Here is a 12,682-nt window from a genome sequence, read left to right as displayed (position 1 = left end):
ATTAAAGATTAAAACACCAAATGGAAGAAAATAATACATTATTAAATATTTATTTAATATTTCCTTGGTAACTCAGTGGTAAAGCAAAACAAAACAAAACAAAACTGGCTTCCAATACAGGAGATGCAATTTTGACCCATGGGCTGGGAAGATTCCCTGGAGAAGGAGATGGCAACCCACTCTGGTATTCTTGCCTGAGAAATCCCATGGACAGAGGAGCCTGGCTGCGTGCAATTTTTAAAAATGTATTTTAATCTAAGTCAATATGGTTTATGATTTCACAGTGTTTTTGTAATTATAATTTTTCAGTTTTTCTATAATTCAGAATGTTGGGTTGGTTCACTCCTCTTCCTCATTTCTTATTTCAACATAGCAAAGATTTGAAATGATGGGCCACTTGCAGCTCAAACAGGTGGGATTTTATTAAGCAGGCAAAAAGCAGTATTATTTGGACAAACTAGTTATATCTTTGTTATAGCTCAACAGCTCAAGCAGAAAGCAGGCAGCTGGCAGTGCACTCCTGAGAGACAAGAGCAGACCAACCAGGAGAAGCCTCATCCCTCTTGACTTTCCTTTTCGTGTTTTATGTCTCCTCTGCCTGGAGGCTGATTCCTTATGCCCTAAGCAAATAGAGGATTCAACCAGAGCTTGCATGATTGGCTACACCTAGAATTGGTTACTTTTATTTTTACCCTCCACATGATTCTGCCATCTTGGACTCCTTTTTCTGTTCTGCTGCTGCTGCTGCTGCTAAGTCTCTTCAGTCGTGTTCGACTCTGTGCCACCCCATAGACAGCAGCCCACCAGGCTTGTCCATCCCTGGGATTCTCCAGGCAAGAACACTGGAGTGGGTTGCCATTTCCTTTTCTGTTCTAACTACCTGACAAATAGAAGGTAAAGAAAGCAGTTTTTCAATTCAGTGTTAATTTATTGTGTTCAGATGAGCAAAGCAATACATTAGTAATGTGTAGCAGTTTCCCCAAAATGAATAAGAAAATGAGATTTCACACATTAGTTAAGTGGTTGAAAATAAGTAACATTTTCTTTTTGGAAAAAAAAATCAAGTATTATATAAATTAAAAAAAAAAAAAAGGATTCAAAAGAGAAACCAGTTGCCCTGTAAATGTGATTCAAATGCCCTGGAAATAAGAAAATTATTGTTTGTAATTGATCACATCAACATCTATCTTCTTTAGTGCAATTTTTTTTTTCTATTGTCAAATAGTTTTCACTCTTCTAGAAGTTAGTTGGTTTGGTAAAAAGTTACTAAAGCAAAATCTGTTAGAATCCAGTATGTTATATATTAATTACATGCAGATTTTCCAATTTTTCTCTAAGCCTGAGTAAAATTTTTTTCATATTTAAAAATAGATAATTAAGGACATCTATAATGACTTCTAGTGTCTCTTGAGTATTCATAGTTGGGTCATTATCTTTCCAAGGGCAGCAGAAACTGATTGATTCCTGAACTGCCTAGTGGGCATATTACTTTAGGAATCAACAACTAGGAAATAACTCTAAATTGGGTTTATGCCTAATAGTGAAAACAGTACATGAAGCGATCTCTTCTTAATGTAACTTTTGCTATGAATTTCCCTATTTTAGTTAAGTCTTTGAGATACTAAAATCCTCATTGAGATCAACATCATTATCTTTCAAATGTTCCCTTTTTACACTGTGAGATATAGTAAAGGGTTAAATATACAGAAATTACTTAGGCATGAAAATGTGAATATGAACTTTTTGAACAGTTCTTCATCAGACTACAGAGACTAATATACTGTATAGCCATACTTTACAGGAGGATGATATTCTGGGTTGCACTGGTGTGTTGAGGAAATCAGCTACTTTCTAAAAATATATTTGTTTCATAATGGTGTATTTAGTATATAGATTTAAGTGAAACATTTTTTAAAGAACACAATCCACACTATTTGAAATCATTACATAAGATTTAAAGATAAAGCCAAGAAAACCTAGAAGGCATTATTAGTATTATACTTTGGTTTAACAATTCTGAAAAAATATTTGAAGCTAATATAAATGTTTTAATTTACCTGTGAATTTGATCATTATTTATAAACTAAGCATGTTTATGACTATTTCCATTTGACTCTCTTTCCTTCACCACCCTAGACATGTGAAATATTTTGAATACGTATTTCCAAATTTATATGTATTCATTCCACAAATGTGTAAATATGTTTCCACATAGGTAAAAGTTATTCACTTTTTGGATAGTTGGATCCAACAAATGACACAAATATTAATCAATGACCATTTAAACCAATATATACCATTACTTTGTGGCATTAAAGGTCATATATTGTATTAGGATTTCCAAAGATTGATTTGAATTTTATTTTAGTTTTGCTTTGCATAAAGCAGTATTATTCAATATTAGTAATATTTAGTAATACTAGACTTACAATCAAGTAACAAATATTTTATTAATATTTTAATAAATCATATTTATATGTAAGATTAATGAAAGCAAAGGTAGAGCAGGATATGACATTTAGATAAGTTCTGAAATAAAACATTTCAAAAAATTATGCAGGATGCCTTATTGTTGTCAATTAATATATGTTTTGATACGATAAGAAATCTATTTATTTAAGATTTGTGATTCACAGTAGCCTTTAATTGCCATTTATAGGAGCTGCCATTTGTTTAATGCTTATTATTTCCAAGACGCTAAAATAAAGGTTAGATATCCATTATTTCACGGTCTTTACAATAATTCTTCAAAGCATGAATTATATATTCCTTTTTATGTGAGCACATAATTAATCTGCCCAAGGTCACAGAGCTACTTGGTTGATTAGCCAATACTCTGAGTCTAAATTTTAAGGTATTTCCATTATACTCTACTCTCATTGTATTGAACTTTGAAATATACATAGAAACTTTATGCCTTTATGCAATATTTATCAGAATAAAAATTGTGCTCTATATTTTAATATATGGTGTCAGCCCAAACTGAACAATGAACTCCATGGAAGCAAAAATAGCATCTGCTTCACCTTTACGTTTCCTCTAATTTTTTGAAGAGCAGCATAGAAATACTCGGAAGATACCATGTGAGGGCCAGATTGTTCCAGTTCAAATTCTAACTTCTGACTCAAACTTACTTACTGGAAGTTTCAGTAATCATCTCATTTTCCTTATTTATAAAATGAAGACAATAGAAGTAATCTCATTATATTGTTATGTGAATGCAATATTAATGATAAATACATCTAAGGCATTCAGTGTTTTTTTCTTTAGCCTTAATATTCTGCTCGAAGTAAATGAATATTACTGATAAAGTATACAAAGTTTATTGTTATATTTTGTGTGTGTGTATATATACATATATATATATATACGTATATATACACACACAGGTGGTCCTAGCAGTAAAGAAGTTGCCTGAAAATGCAGGAGATGTAAGAGATGTGGGTTGAATCTCTGGGTCAGGAAGATACCCTGGAGAAGGGAATGGCAACCCATTCCAGTATTCTAGCCTGAGAATCCCATGGACAGAGGAGCTTGGTCGGCTACAGTCTATAGGGTCACAAAGAGTTGGACACGGCTGAAGCAACTTAGCATGAATGTATGTGTGTATGTGTGTGTGTGTGTGTGTGTGTATGAATGTATATATATATATATTAGTTTAAATATCTATATATGGTGAGTGTAAACTGATGTTGTGATCCACACAGTCAAAGTCTTTGGCATAGTCAATAAAGCAGAAATAGATGTTTTTTTCTGGAACTTTCTTGCTTTTTCGATGATCCACTAGATGTTGGCAATTTGAACTCTGGTTCCTCTGCCTCTTCTAAAATCAGCTTGAACATCTAGAAGTTCATGGGTCATGTATTACTGAAGCCTGGCTTGGAGAATTTTGAGCATTACTTTGCTAGTGTGTGAGATGAGTACAATTGTGCGGTAGTTTGAGCATTCTTTGGCATTGCCTTTCTTTGGGATTGAAATGAAAACTGATCTTTTCCAGTCCTGTGGCCACTGCTGAGTTTTCCAAATTTGCTGGCATATTGAGTGCAGCACTTTCACAGCATCATCCTTCAGGATTTGAAATAGGTCAACTGAAATTCCATCACCTCCACTAGCTTTGTTCATAGTGATGCTTCCTAAGGCCCACTTGACTTCCCATTCCAGGATGTCTGGCTCTAGGTGAGTAATCATAGCATCATGATTATCTGGGTGGTGAAGATCTTTTTTGTACAGTTCTTCTGTGTATTCTTGCCACCTTTTCTTAATATCTTCTGCTTTTGTTAGGTCCATACCATTTCTGTCCTTTATCGAGCCCATCTTTGCATGAAATGTTCCCTTGGTACCTCTAATTTTCTTGAAGAGATCTCTAGTCTTTCCTATTCTATTGTTTTCCTCTATTTCTTTGCATTGATCCCGAGGAAGGCTTTCTTATCTCTCCTTGCTATTCTTTGGAAATCTGCATTAAAATGGGTATATCTTTCCTTTTCTCCTTTGCTTTCCACTTCTCTTCTTTTCAGAGCTATTTGTAAGGCCTCTTCAGACAGCCATTTTTTCTTTTGCATTTCTTTTTCTTAGGGATGGTCTTGATCCCTGTCTTAGGTACAATGTCATGAATCTCCATCCATAGTTCGTCAGGCACTCTGTCTATCAGATCTAGTCCTTTAAATCTATTTCTCACTTCCACTGTATAATCATAAGGGATTTGATTTAGGTCATACGTGAATGGTCTAATGGTTTTCCCTGCTTTCTTCAATGTAAGTCTGAATTTGGCTATAAGGAGTTCATGGTCTGAGCCACAGTCAGCTCCCAGTCTTGTTTTTGCTGACTGTATAGAGCTTCTCCATCTTTGGCTACAAAGAATATAATCAATCTGATTTCAGTGTTGGCCATCTGGTGATATCCATGTGTAGAATCTTCTCTTGTGTTGTTGGAAAAGGGTGTTTGCTATGACCAGTGCATTCTCTTGGCAAAACTCTATTAGCCTTTGCCCTGCTTTCTTTCTGTACTCCAAGGCCAAATGTGCTTGGTACTCCAGATGTTTCTTGACTTCCTACTTTTGCATTCCAGTCCCCTATAATGAAAAGGACATCTTTTTTTGGGTCTTAGTTCTAAAAGGTCTTGTAGGTCTTCATAGAACCATTCAATTTCAGCTTCTTCACCATTACTGGTCAGGGCATAGCCTTGGATTACCATGATATTGAATGGTTTGCCTTGGAAACAATCAGAGATCATTCTGTCATTTTTGAGATTGCATCCAAGTACTGCATTTCGGAATCTTTTATTGACTATGATGGCTACTCTATTTCTTCTAAGGGATTCCTCCCCACAGTAGTAGATATAATGATCATCTGAGTTAAATTCACCCATTCCAGTCCATTTTAGTTCACTGATTCCTAGAATGTCAACATTCACTCTTGTAATCGCCTGTTTGACCACTTCCAATTTGCCTTGATTCATGGACCTAACATTCCAGGTTTCTTTGCTGTGGAAAATTCTGAAAGAGATGGGAATACCAGACCACCTGACATGCCTCTTGAGAAGCCTGTATGCATGTCAGGAAGCAACAGTTAGAACTGGACATGGAACAACAGACTGGTTCCAAATAGGGAAAAGAGTATGTTAAGGCTGTATATTGCCACCCTGCTTAGTTAACTTATATGCAGAATACATCCTGAGAAAACCTAGGCTGGAAGAAGCGCAAACTGTAATCAAGATTGCTCGGAGAAATATCAATAACCTCAGATATGCAGATGACATCACCCTTATGGCAGAAAGGAAAGTAGAACTAAAGAGCCTCTTGAAGAAAGTGAAAGAGGAAAACAAAAAAGTTGGCTTAAAGCTCAACATTCAGACAACTAAGATCATGGCATCTGGTCCCATCACTTCATGGCTTTTAGATGGGGAAACAGTGGAAACAGTGGCTGACTTTTTTCTGAGTTCCAAAATCACTGCATATGGTGATTGCAGCCATGAAATTAAAAGGCGCTTACTCCTTGGAAGGAAAGTTACGATCAACCTAGATAACATATCAAAAAGCAGAGACATTACTTCGTCAACAAAAGTCCATCTAATCAAGGCTATGGTTTTTCCATTAGTCATGTATGGATGTGAGAGTTGGACTATAAAGAAAGCTGAACACTAAAGAACTGATGCTTTTGAACTGTGGTGTTGGAGAAGACTCTTGAGAGTCCCTTGGACTGCAAGGAGATCCAACCAGTCCACCCTAAAGAAGATCAGTCCTGGGTGTTCACTGGAAGGACTGATGCTGAAGCTGAAACTCCAATACTTTGGCCACCTGATAGGAAGAGCTGACTCATTTGAAAAGACCCTGATGCTGGAAAAGATTGAGGGCAGGCGGAGAAGGGGACCTCAGAGGATGAGATGGTTTGATGGCATCACCGACTCAATGGACATGAGTTTGGGTAAACTGCCAGAGTTGGTGATGGACAGGGAGGCCTGGCATGCCGTGGTTCATGTGGTCACAAAGAGTCGAACATGACTGAGTGACTGAACTGGAACTGATGTTAAGAATGAATTAGTCTGGTGTAAACTGATGTTAAGAGAACATTGCAGGAAACTCGAACAGGGAGCTCTGTATCAACCTAGAGGGATGGGATGGGGAGGGAGATGGGAGGGAGGTTATAAAGGGAGGGGATATATGTATACCTGTGGCTGATTCATGTTGAGGTTTGACAGAAAAAATATTCTGTAAAGCAATTATCCTTTAATTAAAATATGAACACGTGTATACCTGTGGCAGATTCATGTTGATGTATGGCAAAACCAATACAATATTGTAAAGTAAAAAAAAAATGTAAATAAAATTTTAAAAAGAGAACATTGATTTTTAAAGGCATATGCTTATACAATATTCTTCCAAGTGTGTCTGAACAGATGGAAAACAAGAAGTTGGTTATCATTTTTCCTGCTAGAGACTAGGGCTGTTAAATATGGCATGAACATCTAAACAGCACTGGTTCTCTATGGGTGCTAGATTTTGAAAAACAGAAACATGAGGCTACCACCATCAAAATTCCACTGTGATTATCATACTTTTTAAAACAATATGAATTTATCCAGCTCCATACCCTGTATCTCCTGTTCTCTGATCAAACCAAAAGTGTTCCTCATCAAACACCTCTTCCCAACTCTCAGTTCCATAACAGATTATACTTTCTCTAATATTAGCCAAATGTCCCCTCTTTTTTCTTTGTACATGTGATATTTTAAAACATTAGACACTATACTGTCTTAGTTTCTATCTCAAACTCTGGTCATTTCAACAGTCACGAGGTTAATACATCTAACACATTAATCTGTGTTGCTTTACTGACATTTGCTTTGACCCCATTTCTTTTGACATTTGTGATGACTCAAAACATCTATCCTCCAAGACAGTAAATTTGGCTCTCTATACTATTTCACAAAAATTTCAGAGTCATTCAGCCCTCTCCCATTTGGTCCACTTCATCCATCTTTAATTTCCTGGGAGTAGTCTGTTTACCAGTCTAATTTCTACTGAAAATTGTTTTCCTCTATGGAGTTATTTCTCAGCTAAATTTCAGTCAGTCTCTTTCTTTTAAGGCATCACGATTTTTCCACATTTCTGGAAAATTTCCAAGGATAAGCATACTCACTCTCCCTTGACTATGTCCAGGATGCAGAGAATTCTTAGAGAATATCTTTCAGCCATGGTATCCAGCAGAGAAGGAGATGTTTGGATGGCATCACCAACTCAATGGACATGAGTTTGAGAAAGATCCAGGAGTTGGTGATGGACAGGGAAGCCTGACGTGCTGCAATCCATGGGGTCACAAAGAGTCAGACATGACTGAGTGATTGAACTGAACTGAACTGATCTAATCCCAACAAAAACCTGCTGCTGCTTCTGTTGCTAAGTTGCTTCAGTCGTGCGACTCTGTGTGACCCCATAGACGGCAGCCCACCAGGCTACCCTGTCCCTGGGATTCTCCAGGTAAGAACACTGGAGTGGGTTGCCAGTTTTTTCTCCAATGCATGAAAGTGAAAAGTGAAAGTGAAGTCGCTCAGTCGTGTCTGATTCTTAGCGACCTCATGGACTGCAGCCTACCTGGCTCCTCCGTCCATGGCTAACTATTATTGTAACAGCAGAGCTTTTACCTCTCTCTGTTTACTTATTTAGCCTGTGCTCTACAGAGTTTATTGTACATCTTCTCCTGTCATCCTAAGCCTCCCTTGCCCCATATTTCCCTTCAGCAGCCAACTCTCCATTTTGCCTTGAGACAAAAATAGATGTTACATGAAAGAAACACAAGTACACATATCTGTTGTTACTGCCAACCCACTGATTTACCAGCTAACCTGTTCATATTCAAGTTTTTTTATTCACTTATTTTCAAAGTAAAATATCGATAGGTGGCTCTTCTCAGTCTAATCTAAATAACTTAAATGGATCATTTTCCTAGTTGCCTCTGTATCACTCTCTTTGTTTTATGTGCAGTCTCTACTGTCTCTGAGGAGTCCTTCTAATAGTATTTTAAACATGCACAATTGAGATCTCTTTTGTAAAACCCACTAATGGAAAAACAATATAGTTGTCCTTTGATCCTGGGTTTGTCTCTGTCCGCAGCCTATTCTCTCATTGTCTTCCCCACTAAAACTTTATGAAAAATGCATGCCTGGCTACTGACTTGACTTACTTTCTCACTTGCTTATTCTCAATTTCATGCTGCATAAACATGGGCATCTTGACCACACGCCTTGATGATACTGGAAAATTATTTTCAAGGCCATTGAAAGTCTTTGAATATGTAGAGAACAATCATTGTCAGTCTTTACCTTAATTCACCTCTAAGAAGTACTCAACACCCTGTCTTTTAACATAACATCATGTTCTTTGACTTTCCTGTAAACCGCTAATCACTTCCAAGCAACATCAACATATATTCAATAAGCTGGTGAAGAAAAGACTGCAGAGAAAGTTGCCTTCATATCCTGTATCCTGTTTGTTTTTTAACATCCTTTTTTGACAATATTTGTTGATGCTCAGTTGCTAAAAATGCTCAGTCTCTAAGGGCTTTTGCAGAGGTATGCTCTGACTTAGAATACATGTTATCTTTACTAACATACTCCTTGTTCATCTGTATAATAACAACAATATTCTTTTTTTTTAACAATATTCTTTAATCTGTTAGTGTGCATGAATTGTCCCTCCCTTCTACTCCCAGAGAAAACTCTATTTTTTATTTATGTACATGTATAACACAAAATTATTGCTTGTCTGGTCATTCATGTACTTCCTACACAAGACTTAAAGGTATATATGGCAAATCATTCATTAACTCCTTTATTTTTGAATTCAACAAGTGTTTATTGTGGCCAAGATAAGTTTTTGTATTTGTATTTATGACAGAGCAGTGAACAAATCATACTTAGTATCTAATCTCATATTGTATTAGATGAGACATAGTCTAAGACAAACAAATGTATAAATATTTGTCTAATTTCAATTACTTTAAGTGCTTTAAAAGAAAAATACAAGACTTTATTTTAGATTAAGGGTTATATGCCTACAAATCAGTTTTCATTATCATAGGATATTATTCCAGAAAATTGTCCAAATGATTTTCACAGCTCAAGGATTTAGCAAAAAATAACTGAATATATTTCTTACCATCATTGCATTTAAATGTCTGCACTTCATCTCCCATGTGCTTATTATCATAGACTACTAAATGGGTTATTTTCTGTTTTATGAAAGGCAAAATGGGAAAACAAAAGAATATTAATATTGCATTTTCTGAAGATTAAAGAACTGCCAAGTGATGAAGACTAGTTATGTCCTGTAGGGATTACTAAGAGGAATATAGAATAAATAGATAAGGGAAAAAAAAAAAAACACTTTTGGCAGATAAAATAGCAGTCTGAAGAAACTTATATCCAGATCACTGTTACTGGGTAGGAAGAAACCAGGATACCTTAGGAGAGAGATAGCATCAAAGTCTTCATTTTGATTATCACCCCAAATTTTTACTCATTACTGTTATCACCTATTTTTCTCAGGGATCTGCAAAAGAAAGAAAATAGAAATCTGTCTTCAGTCAAATTTTTGAGTATTTGTATTCGTTCCAGTCCTAACATTTAACATTGTGAATATGGCATGAATGGTTAAATACTATGGCTCTCAGGAGAGTGTGCAATGTTATTCTTACTGTGTCAGCTGGCCTGAAGGAATTCATATGAAGTTAATATTCATGCTCCTTTTATGTTGACATATATTCTGAAGGACTGAGAGGAGCCTGGGGTCAAAATCTAGGTTGTGAGTTTTATGAACTTTTCATGCAGTGTCTATTAGCATAAAGTTTTACGTTTAGTTAGCTAACATACCTGGCACCTTCTATCCTAATCAGGCAGTTTACTTAATATCTCCTATATTAAAGTGTCCATTTAAAAAAAAAAAAAACTTTTATACCTGATATGAATTAGTCTCCCTTTTTTCAGGTATGCAAAGGTTATCTGCCTAAGACCAGACTGGACACTTTCATTCATGAAGATTTTTCTATCCCATCTGACCTACCTACATTAGTTATGATTTCTGAACTGTAGTGAAATGTATTTTCTCTCATACCATGTATTTTATATAAAATGAATTCTAAACTTTTCCAGATTGTCCCAGAATTTGCAGTCCCTATGGCTAGCATTGATATTCTTTTATTGCTTTAAATTATGAATGTCAGATATATAAGTATGTAGTTGGAAGTTCTGGTGAAATGGTGAGAAGCTCTTTCAGATCCTTGCAGTGTGCTTGATTAGGGCATTTCATTCATTTTGAGTGTTTTTAAATGAATACGTCATAGAAAGATTTACAGGACCAACATAAATAACAAAGATCTTTGAAAGATTAAAATGTCAAAGGATTAACAAAATGAATATCTGAGCATTTTCCCCCTTTCTGCACAACATCCAACAATAGAAATGATCAATCTGAAATGAGTCTCTCTTTCTGACATCAAGGAAAACAGTGCATTAGAGCATAGAACTCTGGTAAAAAATTGTATCTGTTCTTACAATCAGAGTTTTCAATAATCCTAGGGATTTTTGAAGATATCTGTCCATGCACTTTTTTTTTTTTTTAGCAATGCTCTTATATACCAACCTCAGAATAAACACACACACAAAGACAACAAAATGAAAACAAAATAAGTACACTGTAAGGCCAGACACTTTTGATCAGTTTATTAAAAGTTAAATTCTATCAAAGTCATGATTTCTCTCTTTAAAAAAGCTCCTATCACTTGCTCTAGCTAGCTAGATTTATACTAACACTAGGACCAAAGATTATCAAAGAAGAGATATTTCTGTTTCCATCCTTATACTCCAAAATATGCCCCTGTATTATGAGACAGTATTTAAATTTACTAACCTCTGTTTGCCTAGAAAGTCTTAAAATTGTAACCTCTCATTCCAGGTTTAAAAGGTGCCACTTTGAATAGGAACAACTTTGACAGATTTGCGTGATTTTTGTACCTCACATAATTCTGTTTACATAAGCATTCTGTCAATCTCTATAGCTTTCTTGATTCATTTAGATAACAGAAGCCTCATGATAAATATGTGGAAAGACTTGATTTCACCAGCAGGGAAATTGTTGGTCTTTAGAGCTTACATTGTTTAAGCTTAATTAAAATCTTCATTTCCCTTAAAAAAGATTCAGAATGAGCCTAGGGTTATTCCTAAGCAGGGAAATAAACACAACACAAGATAACACAATCTAAAACTGAGAGGAAATAAGTTGAAAAGACAAGGCTGTGATATAAACTAGAGATGAGCAAAAAACTGAAACATATGGAATATTATTTTATTGAACAGGCTAAAATTTAGCTTTATGCTATGTTGCTGCAAAACAACAACAAAAACAAACCTGCTTAACTGTACAATTGTAATAACATTAGATAAATACAGAGACAATGCAAAAATACAAATATTCATAAACAATATACTGACTGATAACACTAAAAATATCTTTGACAGAATTCTTATGAAATATGCAGTTGTTACTTTCATTGTTAATGATACGGCATCAAATGTATTCAGGAAAAAAAAAAAAAAAAGATACCTGGGAGGCAAGTAATGCATGTGTATAGGGGTGAGGCATACAATTTAATCATCTTATATAAGTATTGCTCTGTTTGTTTGACTTAGACCGACAGCATACTAAGGATATTTGTAAGTGGGGTAAAATTGTACATCATTCAATCAGTCCTTTCTGAGTAGCATTTTCCCCCCACCACTGAAGTTTCAGCAAAACCCATATTCTTCTGTTTTTAATTAGTTCTAGATAATCTTATTCCTTTGCTCGTTATGCAAATTTTGCATATTGTATACATATATATATATATGTGTGTGTGTGTGTGTGTGTGTGTGTCTTTGAGTTTACTTAGAACTTGATTAATCAATATTTGCTTTAGGAAATGATGCAGTTTGCTTTCGGACTTGGTGAACCTATACCATATTATTATTTGAAGACAATTAAATATCCTTGAATGAATTATAAAACTGAAATTGGTGAAGGTAATATTGATATCATTCTGTGAAAGTTCAGTTGTTTAACAGATGTATGTGCCTGTAAGGGAGTTAATTTTTCCTCTGCTCAAAAACCTCCCAGAATAAATTGCCTTTGATCTGCTTGAGCAAGCAAGCATTCAGC

This window comes from Bubalus bubalis, chromosome 19 (assembly GCF_019923935.1).
Source record: "Bubalus bubalis isolate 160015118507 breed Murrah chromosome 19, NDDB_SH_1, whole genome shotgun sequence".
NCBI classification, from domain to species: domain Eukaryota; kingdom Metazoa; phylum Chordata; class Mammalia; order Artiodactyla; family Bovidae; genus Bubalus; species Bubalus bubalis.
This window is presented reverse-complemented; position numbering follows the sequence as displayed.